Genomic DNA, 21,175 nt, shown 5'->3' with positions numbered 1-21,175 from the left:
CTACCTTTCTTAAACAGGTGAATTATTACATCCTTGCTCCAATCCGCAGGTATTTTGTTATCTACCCATATGGCATTGAGTACTCGGTGCAGCCATGGTATGCCTTGGATACCTGCTGCCCTTATCATGTCTGCGTTCACTTCATCTGCACCTGAAGATTTTGCTTTAAGCATAGATTTTAAGGCTGCCTCTGTTTCTGTACAAGTGATGGGAGTTTGCGCATTGCAAGTTGGATTTCCAGTTCTGTATTTGGTTCTTCGACTGATCTATTTAATAGGTGGTCAAAATGGTTTTTCAGGACTTCCCTCATGTCACTTTGTGTCCTAACCAGATTTCAATTTTTTATGTGATATGATTATAATTAAACAAGTTTCACATTTTTCACTGTACTTGTAGTGCAAAACATTGCTATTTGCTGAATTTCATGATTCTAGGTCAATGTAGAGTATGCTATAGATTATGATCAGTGAGTTGGTGAGTATCAGAATCTGTGACATAAAAGGCAGTATCTTTCGATTGAACTGACGTACAAGCTTACAATTTTTATGACGCCAAGGAAACACAGACCTTAATATATGACATAAATTTGAACTTGATACAGATAACTCTTCCTGAGAAAAAGGGTTCTCAACAGTCAGACAGACAGAACGACAGAAAGACAGACAAACAACAAACCGATCCAATAAGGTTTCTGTTTTTATGGACTGTTGCATGGAACTCTAAAAGCCCAGAAACTGTTAAATTGTAATTAAATCACATAAAAATGTTTCTACCATTTCTTGTCTACAGCTCTGTTCATTTGTTGAGGTCTTCGTTTTCTCAGGAACAGGCAGAGGTACCAAATTGAAATTTATGTTAAATACTAACATCCATGGACCCTTGGTGGTGTAAATAATTTAAGCTGGTATGTCTATGGAATTCGAAAATATGTCTCCACTTGGGATGGTACTTTGTAGCTTTTGCTTTTAAGTGTGCTTTTAAAAATAAAATAATAAGTTTGTCCCTGATGATATTAATCAAAGAGGCAAATGAAAATATACCTAGGTGCAAAATATGGCACATATTTTGATACTCACAAACTCACTCATGAGTATCTGTAGATGAACTATTTACGTTCATGTCAGGAACGGTGGGCCAGTGGTAAAAGATGTGCCAGGAAACAGAGAGGTCGTTTTTCAGTTTTCATTTTAAGCCTGACATCACCTGTCAGTGAAGTCAGGAGTGGCCAGAAACGTAGTCAGCACAGTAGAGTGTAGGTTCGCCAGTTGGATAACTAGGGTAGTTTAGGAGCAAACAAATTACTTAAGTCGTATGTAATAGAAAGACCTGCATAAGGCCATTGAGCCAAATGAACTTACTATTATTATCTACATATACAATTAAGTTTGCTTGAAATCCTCATAGCACAAGTCCTCCTTGCACTTGACCAGTTTTTATATGTAGCCTCATTAGGACTCAAATTAGGTGCCATTTGCCTGCTTAACATGTTATTTTTAGCCACATGTGTTTAGTACTGCTATCGAACAATTTAGGTGTGGAAATAGTATTGAGGTACCTGGTTTAAGAGTGTACAGTCATGTTTTTAGGCATAAATTTCGATGGATATTTTAGGTATGGAAATAACATTTGACACAAAAATTGTGTGTGTCTGTGTGAGTATGTGTGTGTGTGTGTGTGTGTGTGTGTGTGTGTGTGTGTGTGTGTGTGTGCGCGCGTGTGTATGTTCATGGTGGGTGGTCGCAGAGGTGTGTACATACATGTCAGATGAAATTTACTGATGACGCTCTCTTGGATAGGAGGGTGTGGCTTCTTACATCATGGGTAGTCCATAAAATACTGTGAATGTGACCTCACAAATGTAAACAAAATGTTCTGAAGCAGTACAGTAGGTATGAGATTGATCTTCTGATACTGCACAGCCCTGAAATGACACTTGATAGTGACGAATGCATTTGACCATCGATAAACGATACCGGCTCAATACATGACTGAGACACATCCCTCCTTAGGGTGTGGGACTGCACGACTGAGACATACGCTGATATGTGGCCAACAACACACTATCCTATGACGATCATCAGGCATCAAATAAATCTTGTACACGCTGACGAAGAGAACACGATAACATGGTGCCACTGATGCATTCTCGATTCCAAATATTCTCTTGCCCACCTGTTTCACAAACCATGGTGCTTTGCACAGCTGTTCGTAATGCACACTTTGAGGCCAAGTCGACCTTATAAGTAGGCTGTTTAGGTTTTTATGTTGGTAACGTCTCGTAGCGCTCTGTATGAAAATCACTGGCTGTGGTGTGTTCAGTCTGTGGCTGGTTGGCATTGTTGGAATATTCGGTATTGCAGAGTTGGGTAGTTGGATGTGAACAGCGCGTAGCGTTGCGCAGTAGGAGGTGAGCCGCCAGCAGTGGTGGATGTGAGAAGAGAGATGGCAGAGTTTCGAGAGCGGACGATCTGGACATGTATCAGACAGAGAAACGAAATTTGTAAGACTGGATGTTATAAACTGATATATATATACATTACGACTTTTGAACACTATTAAGGTAAATATATTGTTTGTTCTCTATCAAAATCTTTCATTTGCTAACTATGCCTATCAGTAGTTAGTGCCTTCTGTAGTTAGAATCCTTTATTTAGCTGGCAGTATTGGCGCTCGCTGTACTGCAGTAGTTCGAGTAACGAAGATTTTTGTGAGGTAAGTGATTATGAAAGGTGTAGGTTATTGTTAGTCAGGGCCATTCTTTTGTAGGGATTATTGAAAGTGAGATTGCGTTGCGCTAAAAATATTGTGTGTCAGTTTATTGATGATCAGAATAAGTAAAGAGAGAAATGTCTGAGCTCGGTCAGTTTTGCCCAGCTATTTGAAAATCAAATAACGTAAGGGGTTTACCAGCACAGTAATTCATAAATTTTTCTAAGGGTGGGTTTCAACCTTTGGGGATGGTTCGTACTTTCTGAATTTGCACTGTCTACCCAGTAGCCTCCAAAGGGGTGCCTCTCATCCACATTTTGTAGCTATCAGTTAGTGACCAAAACAATGGAGCTTTTCAATGCTCTTCTTTTCTCACCATAGCAGCTGAATATTCCAATGACATCTATGTTATGCAGTCAATTTAGCGGACAATTTTCTGTGTCTACAGTCTTCCTTGCTGTAAAGTGACAATGTTGCCATGTTCTAAGCTTGATATGGCCCTTAGACGCACGTTGAGAAATTGAAAACTGTCACTATTTCCACTTGGGATGGTACTTTGTAGCTTGTGCTTTTAAGTGTGCTTTTAAAAACATAATAATAAGTTTGCCCCTGATGATGTTAATCAGCGAGACAAATGAAAATATACCTAGGTGCAAAATATGTTAAATAACGAGCCGCAACTACAAATATTTAGTTTTTAAATAATAAAAGTTTATTGTTTTAAGTATTCACTGGTTAATTCAAAGACTGGTGAAATGAACTATACGAATAAGATTGGTAGTAAACGAATCGAGCCCCCAATACAGCGTTTATTGAACTCGGTATATAAATGTAAATAAATTACGAACAGCTGGAAAAACAGACTGTGTTCACAGCTAACCGTTAATTGAAGCTAAGTCTCATATCAAATCGCACCAAATCAGAGTGTAATCGACCAAAATGTCTATTAGTAGCACAATATTATAAATCCTAAGTCCCTCATAGGCAATCTGCTGCAAAGGCCAACCCCAGTGCACAGAATCAGAACCCCAAACCCACTCTTCACGGAAATATCACAAGTACTGCCAGTCTGGTGGCACAAAATAATCAGAATCCTGACTAGTGGTGAATTATTCTCAGTCCACATTGAAATCTCGCGAAATAATTATAAGTGTTGCTACTGAATATCCGAAACATTTCTGTCCTCCAAGACAAGGGCAACTGGAATACCAGACTAGCATAAGTGTTGCCTCACTCAAATCGTTCTGAACGCTGCCCGATAGCTAGATGGCTGCCACCCTCTTGTAGCTTCGGTTCTCCCCTCCACGTAAAATCTGACAGGTACGTCACTTAACTAATTTCCTAACCAGTCTAATCTACATCTTTTGATACATAAATAACATTGAAATTCTGACTGCACTAGTAGATATAAGCTAAAAGTATAGCCAGATAGATATCTTATATTTAATTCCATATACAATAGTTAACCCAGTACTAAAGTTTAAACAACTGAAAAACTTGGTTGCAGTGCATGGAAAGAGTTCATACTCCTTATGCCATCAAAGATTACAACAATTATACGCTGATCATCCCGAACATTATGACCACCTACATTGCCTATTAGCCGGTATGTCCAGCTTTGGCATGGGTAATAGAGACGACGCGTCGTGGGATGGAAGCAATGAGGCCTTGGTTAGTCGCTGGAGGAACTGGCACAACATCTGCGCACACGAGTCACCTAATTCTCGTAAAGTCTAGGGAGGGGCCGATGAGCTCTGACGCCAGATTCAATCACATCCCAGATGTGTTCTATTGGGTTCATATGTGGCGAGCTGGGAGGGGGGGGGGGGGGGGGCAGCACGTCAACTCGATCTCGCCATTGTGTTCCTCGACCCACTGCATCATACTCCTGGCCTTGTGACATGACGCATTATCTTGTTGAAAAATGCAGCTGCCGTCATGAAACAAGATTTTCATGAAGAGATGTACGTGGTCTGCAAACAGTGTACGATCATCTTTGGCCGCCATTGTGCGTTGCATGAGCTCTACTGGACCCATGGATACCCTCTTGAATGTTCTCCAGATCTTATGGAGCAGCTGCCAGCTCGTCACCATCCCACGGTATAGGTGTCGAGGAGCTGTTCCTCTGGCAGACGACGGATTCGAACCCTCACATCGGCTTGATGAAGAAGGTATCGGCACTCATCAGACCATGCAACGCTCTGCCACTGCGCCAAAGTCCAGTGCCGATCGTCACGTGTCGGTTTCTGCAGTAGTTGCCGATGTCATGGTGTTAACATTGGTACATCCACGGGTCATCAGTTCAAATGGTTCAAATGGCTCTGAGCGCTATGGGTCTTAACATCTGAGGTCGTCAGTCTCCTTGAACTTAGAACTACTTAAACCTAACTAACCTAAGGACATCACACACACCCATGCCCGAGGCAGGATTCGATCCTGCGACTGCAGCGGTCGCGCGGTTCCAGACTGTAGCGCCTAGAACCGCTCGGCCACATCGGCCGGCGGTCATCAGTTGCGGAGATCCACCGTTACCAGTGTTCGGTGCACTATCTGTTCACAGACACCCTTACTCTGCCCAGCATTAAAGTCTGATGTTAGTTCCGCCACAGTTCGCCGCCTGTTCTGTTTAACCAGTCTGCCCAGCCTACGACGTCGAACATCTGTACTGAGGGGTGGCCGCCCAACCCAACGACGTCTGTACGTGGTTTCACCTTGGTTTCGAAATGTGTTGAAGACACTCGCCACAGCACTCCTCGAACACCCAACAAGTCGTGTAGTTTACTCCGGGCCATCGCAATCTGCCCCCAGTCAAACTCAAATACATCGCGCGCCTTTCCCATTCTACACATGGACAGCACGCTCACAGATACTACGTGCACAGTACTTGTGTCTGACTGGCAATCATTCCTCACCAGGTGATATTGCTTTCGCCTGGACTGGTTTATGTCAATAGTATGTTGGTGGTCATTATGATCTGGCATAGATATAGCACCACTTTCGTAAGGGATTTTTACTTCTCTTTCCAAATAAAGTAGCTTTAATATATGTATAATAGTGCAAGAGTTACGGGTGTAATCATGCAAATTTTATAAACAGTTAATAAAACACATAATAAAAAGCATAAATCGTGAGATCTGAAGGTTGGATACTGTGTGTAACAACGTCCGCCAATACATACTGTGTTGCTGGATGTGTATTTATATCAGATTTTATATCATTTTCCTATTAAAGTCGAAGTAAAATGCGTCTGATAGCTTAATTGATTGTGCTACAGCACATGTGAATATTCCAGCGCCTCGCCGAAGGCTACAGTTTGAGCGCACAACCTCCATTGTACATTAACTAATATAAAAGTTACTAAACGTTTGCTGATTTACCGTTAGAAAAAACTTCTCAGTGCTGCAGTTTTTTACGTATTCTGGTTACAATTAAAATCTGCCACTGGCAGAATCGTGGTACGCTCCTTTCTAATACGACGTATAGTCCGTCGTTATACCTTTTATGAGCGCAAACGCGACCAGTATATATATATATATATATATATACATAAGTCATTACGTGCTAGCAGTGGAACTGACGTCACGTCCACCCGTTTGAATTTCTGATAGTCCCACGTGGCCCAGCTGGCCAGCGCTCAGCCATGCCGGACCACCGAATAGCACTGGGGTCAACGCACCTCAGCACCAGTTGGCGATTCGCCCCTATGACCCTGCCAGGGTGTGTGTTGTGTAGCGGTTGCAACGTCGTTTGCGACCAAACCCAACCCTCCCATTCAAATAACAGTCCGTCGTGACAAAGTTTTCTACTAAACTTAATTGAGAGCAGTTTTTATGGAAAGTATCTGGACATTCCTGTGTAAAGTGGAATGGACCATTAGATGGGACGAGAAGCCAGTATAAAAGGAGCTGAGGAGTAATGTGTTGAGAGCAGAGAACCTGTAACAGCAGAATGGGCCGGTCAGTAACTTCCAACATGGGTTACTCGTTGGATGTGACCTGAGTAACAAAGCTGTGAGGGACATTTCAAGCCGCCTACAGCTGGCCAGATCGACTGTTGGCCATATGAATGCGAAGTACAACTGTGAAGGAACAACAACAGCCAAACGGAACCAAGGAACACATGATTTACTGATGGACAGGGACCATCGACCAAATCGGAGGGTGCTTGAAAGTCTCTCGGTCATAGAGCCGGAGTCACTGGCCGTTACAGAACGAATTTCCGACGGTGAAACATGTCATCACCATCAGTTTAATCCTGCTAATCTACTTTCTGGACCAGTGTCTGTGATATATATATTCCGGTTGCCTTCCTTCTGCATCGGACCACGCCCCCGTGTATGGACCGCGCGATATGCTGGTAACGGTGGTTGGGGTAGCTCGGCTCGGGGGTCGAGTGGGGATCCTCAGCTCGGTGTTACGTTTCTGCTGCGTTTGGGGAATTTTCAGTGCCGGGGCCCACGCTTGGCTAAGTTGAAATCCATCATCCTTGTGTACGAGGCTGCATTCCGATAGCCTCTTTGTATACACAGTCCCAGTAGTGGCAAGCGTTTTGCAGAATTTTTGTATCTTCATATTCGTTAAGCGTGGGCTCCGGCACAGAAAATTCCCCAAAGGCAGCAGAAACACAACAACGAGCATGTCGAAGGAGGAGCGCAAACTGAGGCCGCTTCTCGATTCCCAAATACGAACTATCCCTATCATCTCAGCCGGCCATTGGGGGAGGGGGGGGGGAGGGAGGGAAGAGGACTGCGGTAATATATCGCACCCACTGGACCAGGATGTCGGTCAGCAGGAGTAAACTCAAGAGGATGGCACTTTACGTCGTCGAAAATTCGCTCTGCAAAGGTCAGTCAGTCCGAGAGCATGCCCAACAGACTTTCAAGCAGCTTATTCGCCAGGAAAACCCACAAACAGAATCATTGGTGACTTCCGAAATGCTACCAACAGACAACAAAACACGGTGCCTTTGCATAAGGAGTTAAAAAGAATAGGGTACAGTCGTCGAGTAACTCTTCATAGGCCACAGAGTACTGAAGTCAATGTCTGCCCCCGGTAGCTGAGTGGTCAGCGCTACAGAATGTCAATCCTAAGGACCCGGGTTCGATTCCCGGCTGGATCGGAGATTTTCTCCGCTTAGGGACTGGGTGTTGTGTTGTTCTAATCATCATTATTTCATCCCCATCGACGAGCAAGTAGCCGAAGTGGCGTCAAATCGAAAGATTTGCGCGGGGCGAACGGTCTACCCGACGGGAGGCCCTAGTCACATAACAGTTTCTGTAGTCAATGTTAAGCAGTATTTGAGGTAGTATAAAGAGTGATGTCATTCGACACTGGCCGAGTGGGAACGAATGCTATTCTCTGTGGCAATCCTGTGGAAGAGCCTGGGTTTCGCAAATGCCCGGATAACATTATGTGTAGTGCCAACAACGACGTACGGAGGAGGAGATGTTACGGTGATGTTTTACATGGCTGGAGTGTCATCCACTTATTGTGCACAACAAAAAGCTAAATGTGGGAGAATCTGGACACGTTTTACTGCACTGTGCATTGCATACAGCAGAGGAACTATTCGGAGATGATGACTATTTATATCAGTGTGACGATGCCTCTAACATGAAGCCGCATCTGTGAAGCGATGATCTGTGAATAATAACATTTCTCAAGTGCACGATACTGCCCAGAGTCCCTAGTAGAAACCAGCAGGCGAGTTAGAAGGTCGATTTCGCTCCTGATCCCAGTGTCCAACATCACTAACATGTGGCTATACGTGTTAATTTTCTGTGGCCAAAAGAGTATTGAGAAACAGATTTCAGGAAATAAAACAGACTAAGCACGACGTCAGCATATTGAAAACTTTTTTAAACAGTTTATTAGTGCTGCTTCTATAGTGTTCCGTCAGTTTTCTGGTTGTCAGTAAACGTGCGCTGCAACCTCATCTCATATCTGACCTTGTCATTTTTATCTCAGTGGCGTTTCAGTCATTCGGAAGAAAGAAAGTGTGGTGTGCGTACTGTAAGACCTTCAGTACACACACCATCAGATTATTTGCCCTGTCGCTCTAACGAAGTAGGCGAGTGTCAGCAATATGTCTCGTGGTCTTATCGTGTCGTATTTATATTCTACCGTTAGGTCAAACGATAGAAATGCCACTTGCAGCCTTAGAGTAGCAGATTGACGGTGACCACCTTTAAACAGAACTTGATTAATTTTCACACACATTTATTAAAATAATAATAAGTATAAAAATAACTTAACTTGGTTCTGGATGCTATTTACAATTGACAATCTGTAGTTCCTTTGGTCTTGGTACGTTAATCTTATTCTCACATATCTCTGATACTTGACAAAGTGTCTATACATTTCTCTTCATGGCTATGTGCAGGAATATGATAATCTTATTAGGCGCAGACTGAAACTTGAGTATAGACTAATGCAGACTAAGGCAGACTGATGCAGACTGACTAATCGGAGATCTGTACACTCGTTATACAGGGTGTTACAAAAAGGTATGGCCAAACTTTCAGGAAACATTCCTCACACACAAATAAAGAAATGATGTTATGTGGACATGTGTCCGGGAACGCTTAATTTCCATGTTAGAGCTCATTTTAGTTTCGTCCACCTACGCTCAATGGAGCACGTTATCATGATTTCATACGGGATACTCTACCTGTGTTGCTAGAACAAGTGCCTTTACAAGTACGACACAACATGCGGTTCATGCACGATGGAGCTCCTGCACATTTCAGTCGAAGTGTTCGTACTCTTCTCAACAACAGATTCGGTGACCGATGGATTTTTAGAGGCGGACCAATTCCATGGCCTCCACGCTCTCCAGACCTCAACCCTCTTGACTTTCATTTATGGGGGCATTTGAAAGCTCTTGTCTACGCAACCCCGGTACCAAATGTAGAGACTCTTCGTGCTCGTATTGTGGACGGCTGTGATACAATACGCCATTCCCCAGGGCTGCATCAGCGCATCAGGGATTCCATGCGACGGAGGATGGATGCATGTATCCTCGCTAACGGAGGACATTTTGAACATTTCCTGTAACAAAGTGTTTGAAGTCACGCTGGTACGTTCTGTTGCTGTGTGTTTCCATTCCATGATTAATGTGATTTGAAGAGAAGTAATAAAATGAGCTCTAACATGGAAAGTAAGTGTTTCCGGACTCATGTCCACATAACATTTTTTCTTTCTTTGTGTGTGAGGAATGTTTCGTGAAAGTTTGGCCGTACCTTTTTGTAACACCCTGTAATACCTCGAGCGTTCAGGTATCACTGTGCGAGTGTGATCCGCGAGGAGAAAAGGTTCTACGTTAGCAGCAATCTCATGGCTGCATTACATATTAATACGCGGATCGGCGGAAGCAGAATTTGGTCTGTCTCTAAGGCAGCGCCATCTCGTAGTGCGGAAACAGACGAGCGCTGCGCCTGCGCTGTTGTGCTTAGCGGGGCGCGCTCTAGTGGGAAAGTTGTGTACGCCCTGACTACGCGGAACTATGTACAGAACAGAAATATTAAGGGTTAGCGTACCATCTACGACTAGATTGGTAGACACGTAGCACACATTGCACAATGACGGGCAAGGGAAACTACTTTTCACTGGACCTGTTTCGTCTGCAGGCTTAAGTGACTTAGGAAAACCAGAGAAACCCTAAACTCGATTTGCCGGACCGTGCTTCTCCTGGAGGCGGGCTCTGTGCTTACTCATTTTGCTCTCTCTCTCGTTCTACGCGTTAATTCTGATTATATTTGATACACTATTTCCTTACAAGTGGTGCACTGAAAAACGTGCTGCTCTTTAAGCCGCCAGAGGTGACACGCAGTTGCAACCCCAACAGGCGCCATTTCGAAAATCTGGTTATCCAGTCCTGTGGATAGCGCAAAGTGACCGAGTGGCATTTGATCCGGTCAAGACGGCACCAGAATGTACATTGTTACTCGTAATACTTTATGCGGAAGGTTGTGCCACACCGTACATAACTTGAACGGGGTGAAACCAACTGTCTTTCTTACATAGGGTTAATCTAGATCTACATCTATACTTCTGAAGCCACCTTACGGCATGTGGCAGAGGGCATTGCGGTGACTCTGCCTTTTCTCCACTTCCCTGTTCCATTCGAGAATAGCGCAGTAAAATTTCGCAATACCTCTAATTCCTATGATATTTACTTCAGGGTCGTTTTGGGACACATGTATGTGAAAGGAATATGCGACTGTACCTGGAAAATACTCTTTCGTTGCCTGCTCCAGAAGCATACTACAAACATTTTATCCAAAGGAATAACTAATCTATAGTCATGCTACAGCAATCCTGCCCATTACAATTACTATATTCTTATAAGAAGGAGGCTTGCTTTGTTCCATATCTGTTCATATGGAATATTGAGGAATTATCATAATCTGTAACCCACGTATACATTTTATTCATTTAACTGTGAATGTGTTCAGTTCTTTTATTAGCCATGGAATTTTTGTTTCTAGTCTCAGATGTACTTAGATAGCAACGTTTATTTAAAAAAAAAAGAATTATGGAGATACACGCACATTATCATTTGCCCTATACGAGGGCGTACCCAACAGTAATGCATGCGAATTTTTATGTAAAAACTGTTAAAGTCTTTGTATAAAACAAACGTTATGGACAATCCACATCTTTATTATTCATACTGTTACAGGTAATTGTGTCACCAGGACATGGATGGAGCAATTTATCGATTTGAAACAACGTTAACAATTCAAAAATTTATTTTAAATAACTATCTTCAGGTTGAAACCTTCTGTCCGTGTTTGTTTTTGGAGTGGACCCGCATTGAGCAAAACTCAATTTTTTTATCTTATTCTATTTTCCAGACATGTTTTGCTGAAGTTTCAGCATCATCAATCTTTCTATAAAACAGGAAAAATGATCGTTACTGACTGTACATATGAAAGTTGAGTTTTTAAGAGAGCATTTACAATTTTGAAAAACAACGTTTTGTATATATTCCTTGTTACCACATGCTGTGGTTTTCCTGGATTTTATGTTTTTATTGCAGTTCTTTTCTTTCGCAGTGTTTCATCAGTAACAATATAGAACTTAATGTAGAACAGTTATTTACTTCGAAAATTTACAGTTACGAATGTTGTGGTTAAACCTGACATAAACTAATTCTTTCGGCAAGATCGTGTGTTTGTTTGTGTGTCTGTGTGTATTCAAATGGTTCAAATGTCTCTGAGCACCACGGGACTTAATTTCTGAGATCATCAGTCCCTAGAACTTATAACTACTTATACCTAACTAACCTAAGGACATCACACACACCCATGCCCGAGGCAGGATTCGAACCTGCGACCGTAGCGGTCGCGCGATTCCATACTGTAGCGCCTAGAACCGCTCGGCCACCCCGACCGGCTGTCTGTGTGTATGTTTGCAATACGTTTCACTTACTTTTTCTGGTTTTCTCATTATTTTCACTGTGAAGACCTACACGAGGTAATTTTCACTATCACTGTTTGTGTATGTGTGTGTGTGTGTGTGTGTGTGTGTGTGTGTGTGTGTTCGGAAAAGGGGGCGGGGTTCACCAAACTTTGTCACCTATAACTCAACAACAATACTCAACACAGTTGTCCAATACAGCGTAAACACTTCCAACGAAACTAATTCCTCAAGCAAACCAATATTTAAAAAATTACATTACAGCAGTACCAATATTTACATTAAAATTTGCAGTTTAACATCTTGAAATCTGAACGTTCTATGCGAGTCTTTCAGTTATTGTTCTTCGTTGTAATTGTCAGTTATCTTCATATAACCTAAACCAGTAAGCAACGGCCTCGCCTCCTCGCTTACTCACGATGCAGAATATGCGTAACCAAATCAACTACTAAATCTTTAAACTCTCGAGAATATACAACCGACTGTGCAAGTGACTATACAAATTTTGTTTAGGATTTACAGAAGCCTAAATGGTAACCAAATGAGTTTAATGTTCACTAAAATTGGTTTTGATACAATTAGAAATGGAGCATTGCTTCCCCTTTAGTTACGTCTGGTTGGGTCACGACCCCTGCTCCATTAGACACCTTGTCCAACGACGTGCTCCAGCCGTCTATCTCAACCGACATAAATACAAGACAATGTCAGTTTTTACACCTGAAGCAGTTTAGTATCAGAAACCAAAAAAGAAAAAATTTTTGGAAGGCAGATAGCTTCAACTGGGGCCACTTGACACCACAATGCCCGCAAGTGGCATTTACCAGCGTGAGTAATAAACAATCAGACACCAATTAGCATCAGTTAAGTCCGTAATTACTGACAACCCCTACTTTGTTCATCTCTTTAGCACTACACACTCAGACGACCATTTAGTCTCTCAACCAAAGGTTGCACAATCCACAGAAGGAAAGGCTTTATCTGCAAAGATGAACAATGTCATACTGACGCACCACAAGTTAATGTTCGACCAAGATGATGAGCCTACAATATTGACGAATGACACTACCTTTTGTAAACTTATCATGAACCCAGCAGCTGCATTAACACGTCACGTACCTGACCGTTAGAGACACGTTGCATGCACCGGTGCCCGCTTTGAGTCACCCACCCTGCCTCTTACTTCCTCCGTCCACGAAGTTAACCGCTCTTGCCAGCGTAGCTTCCATCAATCAAACAACGGCGCACTCGCTTGGCGGCCCGCTTTTTTCACACAAGCCCTGGGTGCCTATTCTGTATCTTTCCGCCATTGTGCCGATCGTTTCGGTACTCAAAGCACAGAATGGTCTAGTACTCGAATTAGAGCCCCTGCATTATTCAGTACGCATTTCGGAAGCGGTACCGTTCAGGTCAAGGAGGTATATAAACTACATAGAGTGGCTATCTGTGAGGTAACAGCGCTCCCAGCGGCAGCAAAAAGCAACACTGGCCGCTATTTTTTGAAATGTCTACATGTCAGTGTATTTACATTTGGTGTGTAGTACTGGCGTTAGAAAATCACTGTTTTCCGGTTGTGATTTGTTTTAAAAGTCTTATTGACCGATCGTGAATCATGCCCAGTGTATGTGCAGCGTACAATTTTTCACTAATAGAAGTGATAAAACAACTGGAATATCATATTTCAGGTGAGTATCTAAATGCGTGTTGTGCTTAGCATCTTGTGCATCATTTTCGTGTTTAAGCTGTATACAAAATGTAAAGAAGCTACTGTATACAAGTCTCTTTATTTTTAGATTTCCTCTGAAAAAGAAAGAGCTGTTAAGTCGGTGGGTAGCCAATATGAGGCGAGATAAGTGGCAGCCAACTCAATATAGCTACATATGCTCGTTTCACTTTGAAGATAGATACATGTATAGTACAAACGAGAAAAGGCTACTTCTGGCAAACGCAGTACCGACAATATTTACGTTTCCTGACCATCTGCAGAAAACAACTACAGTATAAAGACAACCAAGGAACGGCCTGTCAGTGAAGAACCAGGTAAAATAGCTTTCCTGGTTTTTATTTGCTATATGGGTAATGTGTGAATTTTACTGTTAATCAATGTATGTTTAAAGAAAAATAAAGCTTAATGATAATACTTCATTTTTGTAGGCGAAAGAGTGAATCAGAATGATCATACAGATCATTTTTATTGTTTGCCTAGCCCCAAAAAATTGAAACAGAATTATGAGGTATTACAGAAAAGGACCGAGAAGCTGAGGAAGCAAGCGAAACATGCAAAGCAAAGTGTTTCAAGAAAGAAGAAACAAATTGTGACATATAAAACAGTAGTTGTAGGCCTAAATAACATACTTCAAGACTGTGCTTCTGAAGTGATAGGATGTGACAAAAATAGTGATATTCTGAAGCACTTTTTGCAATGCAAAACAAATGTTCAATTCCTGAATATCCTAAAGAAATAAGACAGTTTGCCCTTACACTCAATTTTTACTCCTTCAAACCTTATAATTATTTGAGGAAGTCTGTTAAATTACCCCATCCTCGAACACTCCGCAGGTGGGCAACTACAGTAAATGGCAGCCCTAGATTTACAGAAGAAAGCTTAAAAAAAATTAGCAGGTGAGGTTCAATGTGGTTCAGGACCTATTGTAGCTGCACTTATGTCCGATGAGGTGGCTCTTAATAAAAGACTTAATATGGGATGGTAATAAGGTCTGGGGTTATGTTGACTTAGGGCAAGGATGTGAGGAAAGTGATGGGTGTATTCAAATTGTTAAGAGTGGCAGAAAGGGTTTTCAGGGACTGTCAAACCTTAATATGGAAGAAGAACTTTCTTCTGTAGTTGTGTGTGGACTTGTTCAGAATGTTGGGTGACAGGCCGAATTTATTTACTCGATTTTGGCCATCTAATGGTGCCAGCTGAATTTGAAGAAGAGTCACATTACTCTTTTCTAGTCAGGATGCTGTTAAAATAGTATATTAATTATAGGTTACACCATTTGTGCAAAAACCAGGCCAATGGAAGAAAGAGGGAAACATATTCGGCAAATATATACAAACGTATATTGTTTGAGGGACAATGAAAGATCCTGCGCTGTCAGTTGATCGTTTTTGGACCTACTGAACTATTTAAAATTGTTTTTGACCGAATCTATATGGCATTGTAGCGAAATGAACTGCAACATTTCGTAATAAACTTTTCAATTAATCGATGTCAAAAGTGTGTTTCATTTCTTTTAGCCTTCAACACTATATGTTTTACAGTAGAGAAATCAGATTGTCAGCGCAGATTGGCTTTTTTTTTACGCCATGCGTAGTAAACAATAACAACATTCAGTATTAGCAGACGACGTGTAGGCTGCACCTTGACGTTACAAGACATGGCGGCTCAGTTTTCAAGTTGCTTCAAAGATGGCGGTGCCATAGCCAGTCTATGTTGTTTATATAGGTCGTTGGTTCAGGTCTAGAGGACCGAAGCGCTGTTGTCGGTTCGCGTCGCGCAAGCCAATCAAAACCAAGTGGCCACAGATCCGCGTATGCGCACTGCAGCGCGCACAGCTCCACGAACACAAAGCAGCTAGCAGACGACACAGGCGCGCTATTCTTCGAAGTACCGAAAATTGCGTTTACGTTGCCATAACGCATGACGTCGCATTCCATCGAGCTGACGTGGCCGCCTTCATCGCTCTTGCCTCCTCCTTATCAGTATCAGGCGCAGTATATCCATTTCCATGATTCTCAGCTGAAATGCATAGAAATTTTTACAGTTTCCCTGACCGCATGTTTCCGTGGATGCGTAATAACGATAGCCTATTTGACTGTATTCTGCAGATTGTCGTAAATGCCGCATTATGTCATCTTACTCTCATTCACACTGACATCGTCTTTTGGATATTACGTTTCGGAAAACGTGTTATGAATAGTGTATAGTACCACATTGTAGTAATACATCCATAAAAACACCAGAAAGACTGATTCTGAGAGTTTCAAAGAATAAGAAGGTAAACAGAATGTGGTTATAACTCGCTCCTAGAGATCCAAATGATTAAGTAGCCCACTTCCCTATATGAAACGTCAACGATTTGGGTCTTAAAAACAAAATTGAAAAAACGTATTTTTGAGAGCTCCTGCAGTTCGTCGAAGTTTATAAAATGCATCTCATGAATGAAAATGTTCGTATATGGTGCTACAGTCTAAAAATATTACCGCGGAGATCTTCCATCTCTGTCTACTGTTGTTGAGGATTCCATCGCATATAAACACTTGTGACAAGCAAGATTATGAGGATGACTACTGCTAGTTACATTCCCAGTAATTTAAGTTGTGCTCTAAGATTCCTGTCCAACCGCATACCCGGAAATCGCTACATATTCAGAAAAAATGGTGAATTATTTCTGACAGGAAAAAATATAAAGGCCACTGCCGGTTGTTTCACTCACAGCAATTTCATCTCCAGCAATTTCTTATTTGGTTTCTTAAAAACACAGATATCACGAAATCATTACTGAGGAGGTGTGCTCTTACACGTAAGTAATAACAAATATTGCAGAATAACAATGTCTCAGAACGTGTTGCATACATGAAGAGGAAAAAAAAAATTGCACCATCCATGCGCGATCTCGTGTCTTTTCGTAGCGCATTTCCGCTCGCTAACCACTTTCCCAAGCCAAACAACAGCAACAAAGCGCTCAATTGTTGTACTGTTGTGTAGAGGAACGTATGCTGACTTCGTTGCCGAATGGTGCTGCGTAAGGCATAATTGCGTGATACTTTGGAAGGTTTCCAATATCGGGCTTTGCATAATTGCTTTCCATTGTTACTTGAAAGTTGTAAACACTTTTTGATAGTTACTAAGTAAACCATTTGTGGAAAAAAGTACACAAAAAATGGTTCAAATGGCTCTGAGCACTATGCGACTTAACTTCGGAGGTCATCAGTCGCCTAGAACTTAGAACTAATTAAACCTAACTAACCTAAGGACAACACACACATCCATGCCCGAGGCAGGATTCGAACCTGCGACCGTAGCGGTCGCTCGGCTCCAGACTGTAGCGCCCAGAACCGCACGGCCACTCCGGCCGGCAAAAAGTACACAAAGTCACTAGTAATGTCAGTTCATACTCATGTAATAAAGGTAAGCAGAGCCGATGTCTTAGTATTTAATGATCTTTAAACTCTTATTTGCATGAAAATAACACGTATTTTGAGAGAATATTGACCAAAAACTTTTTTTATCTAGTCATTCACAGAAACAACATAACCTAACCATATTTCGAACAAAGGAAAACAGTCTATTATGAACAAGTGGAGGCCTTTTGGAATCATCTAGATGACATTATTCAGAAAATTGCAGATAAAAACATCATCATTCTTCTTGGAGATTTTAATGCACAGATTGGCAAAGAAAAAAGATATAAGAAAATAGTTGGAAACTATCCTGCACACAAGAGAACAAACAGAAATGGTGTGAGACTAATAGAACTTTGCCAAGCACACTATTTAATTCTTATATCCACAGCTTTCAAGAAACTACCACGAAGACAAAAGACATGGGTATCCCCAAATCCTAGCCTTGGGCAATTTCAACTTGATCATGCGGCAATCAAGAAGATTTCTAGCAAAGAAATCATGAATGTTAGGGTACTCAGGGGTGCAAACTTGGATTCAGACCACTACCTTTCTAAAATTAAGTTCAAAGTCATCCCAAACAGGAAACGCAGCATGAAACAAATTAAGGGTCGGAAGTATAGCACAGAAAAGATATTAAAATCAGATGAATTCACAAGAGCAACAGAAACCATTCAGACACAAAGCTAGGGGGATATCAAGGAAAACCTCATTCCTGCAGCTGAACGGATAGCACCTAACAAAAAAAGTAAAAAACATGCCTGGTGGTCGCTGGAATGTGATGCCCTCATTGAAACAAAAAAACAGGCATGGCAAAATTGGCAATCACAGAAAACAGAAGAAAGTAGACTGAAACTTCCTGGCAGATTAAAACTGTGTGCCCGACCGAGACTCGAACTCGGGACCTTTGCCTTTCGCGGGCAAGTGCTCTACCAAGTTAGCTACCGAAGCACGACTCACGCCCCGTACTCACAGCTGTACTTCTGCCAGTATTTCGCTTCGGTCGCTCAGATGGTAGAGCACTTGCCCGCGAAAGGCAAAGGTCCCGAGTTCGAGTGTCGGTCGGGCACACAGTTTTAATCTGCCAGGAAGTTTCATATCAGCGCACACTCCGCTGAAGAGTGAAAATCTCATTCTGGAAACATCCCCCAGGCTGTGGCTAAGCCATGTCTCCGCAGTATCCTTTCTTTCAGGAGTGCTAGTTCTGCAAGGTTCGCAGGAGAGCTTCTGAAAAGTTTGGAAGGTAGGAGACGAGGTACTGGCAGAAGTAAAGCTGTGAGTACCGGGCGTGAGTCGTGCTTCGGTAGCTCAGTTGGTAGAGCACTTGCCCGCGAAAGGCAAAGGTCCCGAGTTCGAGTTTCGGTCGGGCACACAGTTTTAATCTGCCAGGAAGTTTCATATCAGCGCACACTCCGCTGCAGAGTGAAAATCTCATTCTGGAAAGTAGACTGAATTTCATTACTGTTAGAAAACTGGTAGACAAAAATATAAAAAGGATTAAGAAGTCACATGAAAACAAAACTCTCCTCCAAATTAATGAATAATTTGCTAAAAACAACACAAGAAGCTTTTACAGAACTTTCAAACAAAGGTTATCAAGATACAAAGCACCCACCCTCCAATTTCGAGATGTAAATGGGACCATCGCTCACAACAACACGGAAAACTGCAAAATACTAGCAGGCTACTTTGAGAAACTCTTGAACTGTGAACCCATCCTTGAAAAATTTGAATCCATCCCAAACAACAGTGAGAAGCCGGATTCAGAACCACCGGCGACTGAAGAACTACAGGTCATTTCAGAACTTAAAAAGAACAAGGCGTCCGCAGAAAATCAAATAGAGGCCGAACTACGGAAAAAGGCTGACAAAAATGCAGTTACATACCTAAAGTGTGTTTTCGATCAAATCTGGAAAGATGAAGAGATCCCCGCAGAGTGGAGAACAGCTCTCATCCACCCTATCCACAAGAAAGGTTTGAAGACAGACTCCAACAATTACAGAGGAATATCACTGCTGGATATAACGTACAAGATTCTTTCTAAAGTCTTTTTGAACAGGGCAGAGCCGCAATTGGATCCGCAAATCAGGGAATACCAGGGAGGTTTTAGAAAGGGTAAATCATGTTCGGAACAAATACCAAACCTCAAAAACATTATGGCATACCAAAAATCAAGGGCAAAGACATACGTAATCTCCTTCATTGATTTCAAAAAAGCATATGATTCGATTGATAGAGAATCTCTGTTATCAGTCCTGGAAGAAATGGGTTTGCATAAGAAAACAACTAATATTATAAAAGCGACCCTTACAAATTCATTTTCGAAAGTTAATTTATGGGCGAACTATCGGAACCCTTTGAAATAAAAACGGGAGTGCAACAGGGCGATGGGCTCTGACCGTTGCTGTTCAATTGTGCGCTTGAGAAAGTAGTCAGAGAATGGAACACAAATATTAAGAGTGATATAAGACTGGGTTGCAAAAATAAGAACCTTAAAGTAAATTACATTGCTTTTGCAGATGATATGGCCCTGTTTGCTGAAACAATGGAAGAAGCACGGGAGCAAATCCTTGAACTAAAGAAACAAGCAACTAAAATTGGTCTTCACATCTCCTTTGAAAAAACTAAGATATTGACAAACATCAAGCACTCATGTAAATACCTCAAAGTTCAAGAACAGAAGATTGAAATAGTAAAAGAATTCAGATATCTCGGAGGATGGATTAGTTGGAATGCTGGGGAAAGCAAAGCAATGAAACCAGAATAAAATAAACTTGAATTGGTCTACCAACTAACAAAAAATACATACAACAAAAATCCCTTTCATGGGGGGTCCAAAATTACACATTACAAGACAGTGATTAAGCCAGAAGCACTGTATGCAGCAGAAACACTTAACATGAATTTCAAAGGCCAAATGGAGAAACTTGAGGTAAAGGAAAGAAAAATTTTAAGAAAAATCATTGGGCCAAAATTTCTAGACAATAAGATTATATACATCAAAAATGTAACTCTCTACAAGAAAATTGAAAAACTTTTAGATTCTACGCGAAAAAGGAGAATAAATTTTTATGGTCATCTTCTCAGAATGAATCCCAACATATTAACTAAACAAATCTTTGACTTCTTCCGTAACCGAAAAACGAAGCCCAACTGGTTTAAAGAAACTGAGAAAGACCCAGTGGAATTAAAGATTTCAGAAAATTCACTTATTGATCGAACTGCTAATTTAATTACTAAAGATGAAAACATAAGGTTCCAAGACAAATTTTGACAAATCCAAACAAAAGTCCAAACCCTTCATCTCGGAAGAAGACAGGAGGAGAAGATCAGAAAGAATGAAGAAATACTGGGCCCTAAGAAAAGAACAACGCACAAAGAAATGATTGATCCAGCGTACCGCAAAGAGGGTGAAATGAAAGAAGAAGAAGAAGAACTCACTCTCCAACCGGATGCGTCCTCTGGTGATTTTTTAGGAACACAATCACTAAATCCAAAGCTAAAACCGCTAAATATGTTTAAAATAACAAATTATAGGTATACACAAACCACAGCTCACCGATCGACAGGGCCACATCGAAATGCAAAACCTCTCGGTACAATTGTCGTAAAATCGGTGGGAGAACCGTTCGGTAACAGGTCTCAGAAGCTTACTGAATAGGATATTTCGATAAAGAACCGAAAATGGCGTCACTACCGAGATTGACCTACTACACCGATCGGTGTGGATGATACAGAATAGGGCCCCAAGCCCCTTCCGTCTCCGTGCGTCCATCCTCTCTCTCCATAATCACCAATCTTCCCCATTCAAATCCATTTCCTCCTGAGAGAAGTTCCACATACACAGGGTGTACCAAAAACGAACGGCACAAATTAGAGGACACATTCCTCAGACGTTGATGAAGAAATTGAGTTCT

The sequence above is a fragment of the Schistocerca americana genome, chromosome 3, assembly GCF_021461395.2.
Source record: "Schistocerca americana isolate TAMUIC-IGC-003095 chromosome 3, iqSchAmer2.1, whole genome shotgun sequence".
NCBI lineage: Eukaryota > Metazoa > Arthropoda > Insecta > Orthoptera > Acrididae > Schistocerca > Schistocerca americana.
This window is presented reverse-complemented; position numbering follows the sequence as displayed.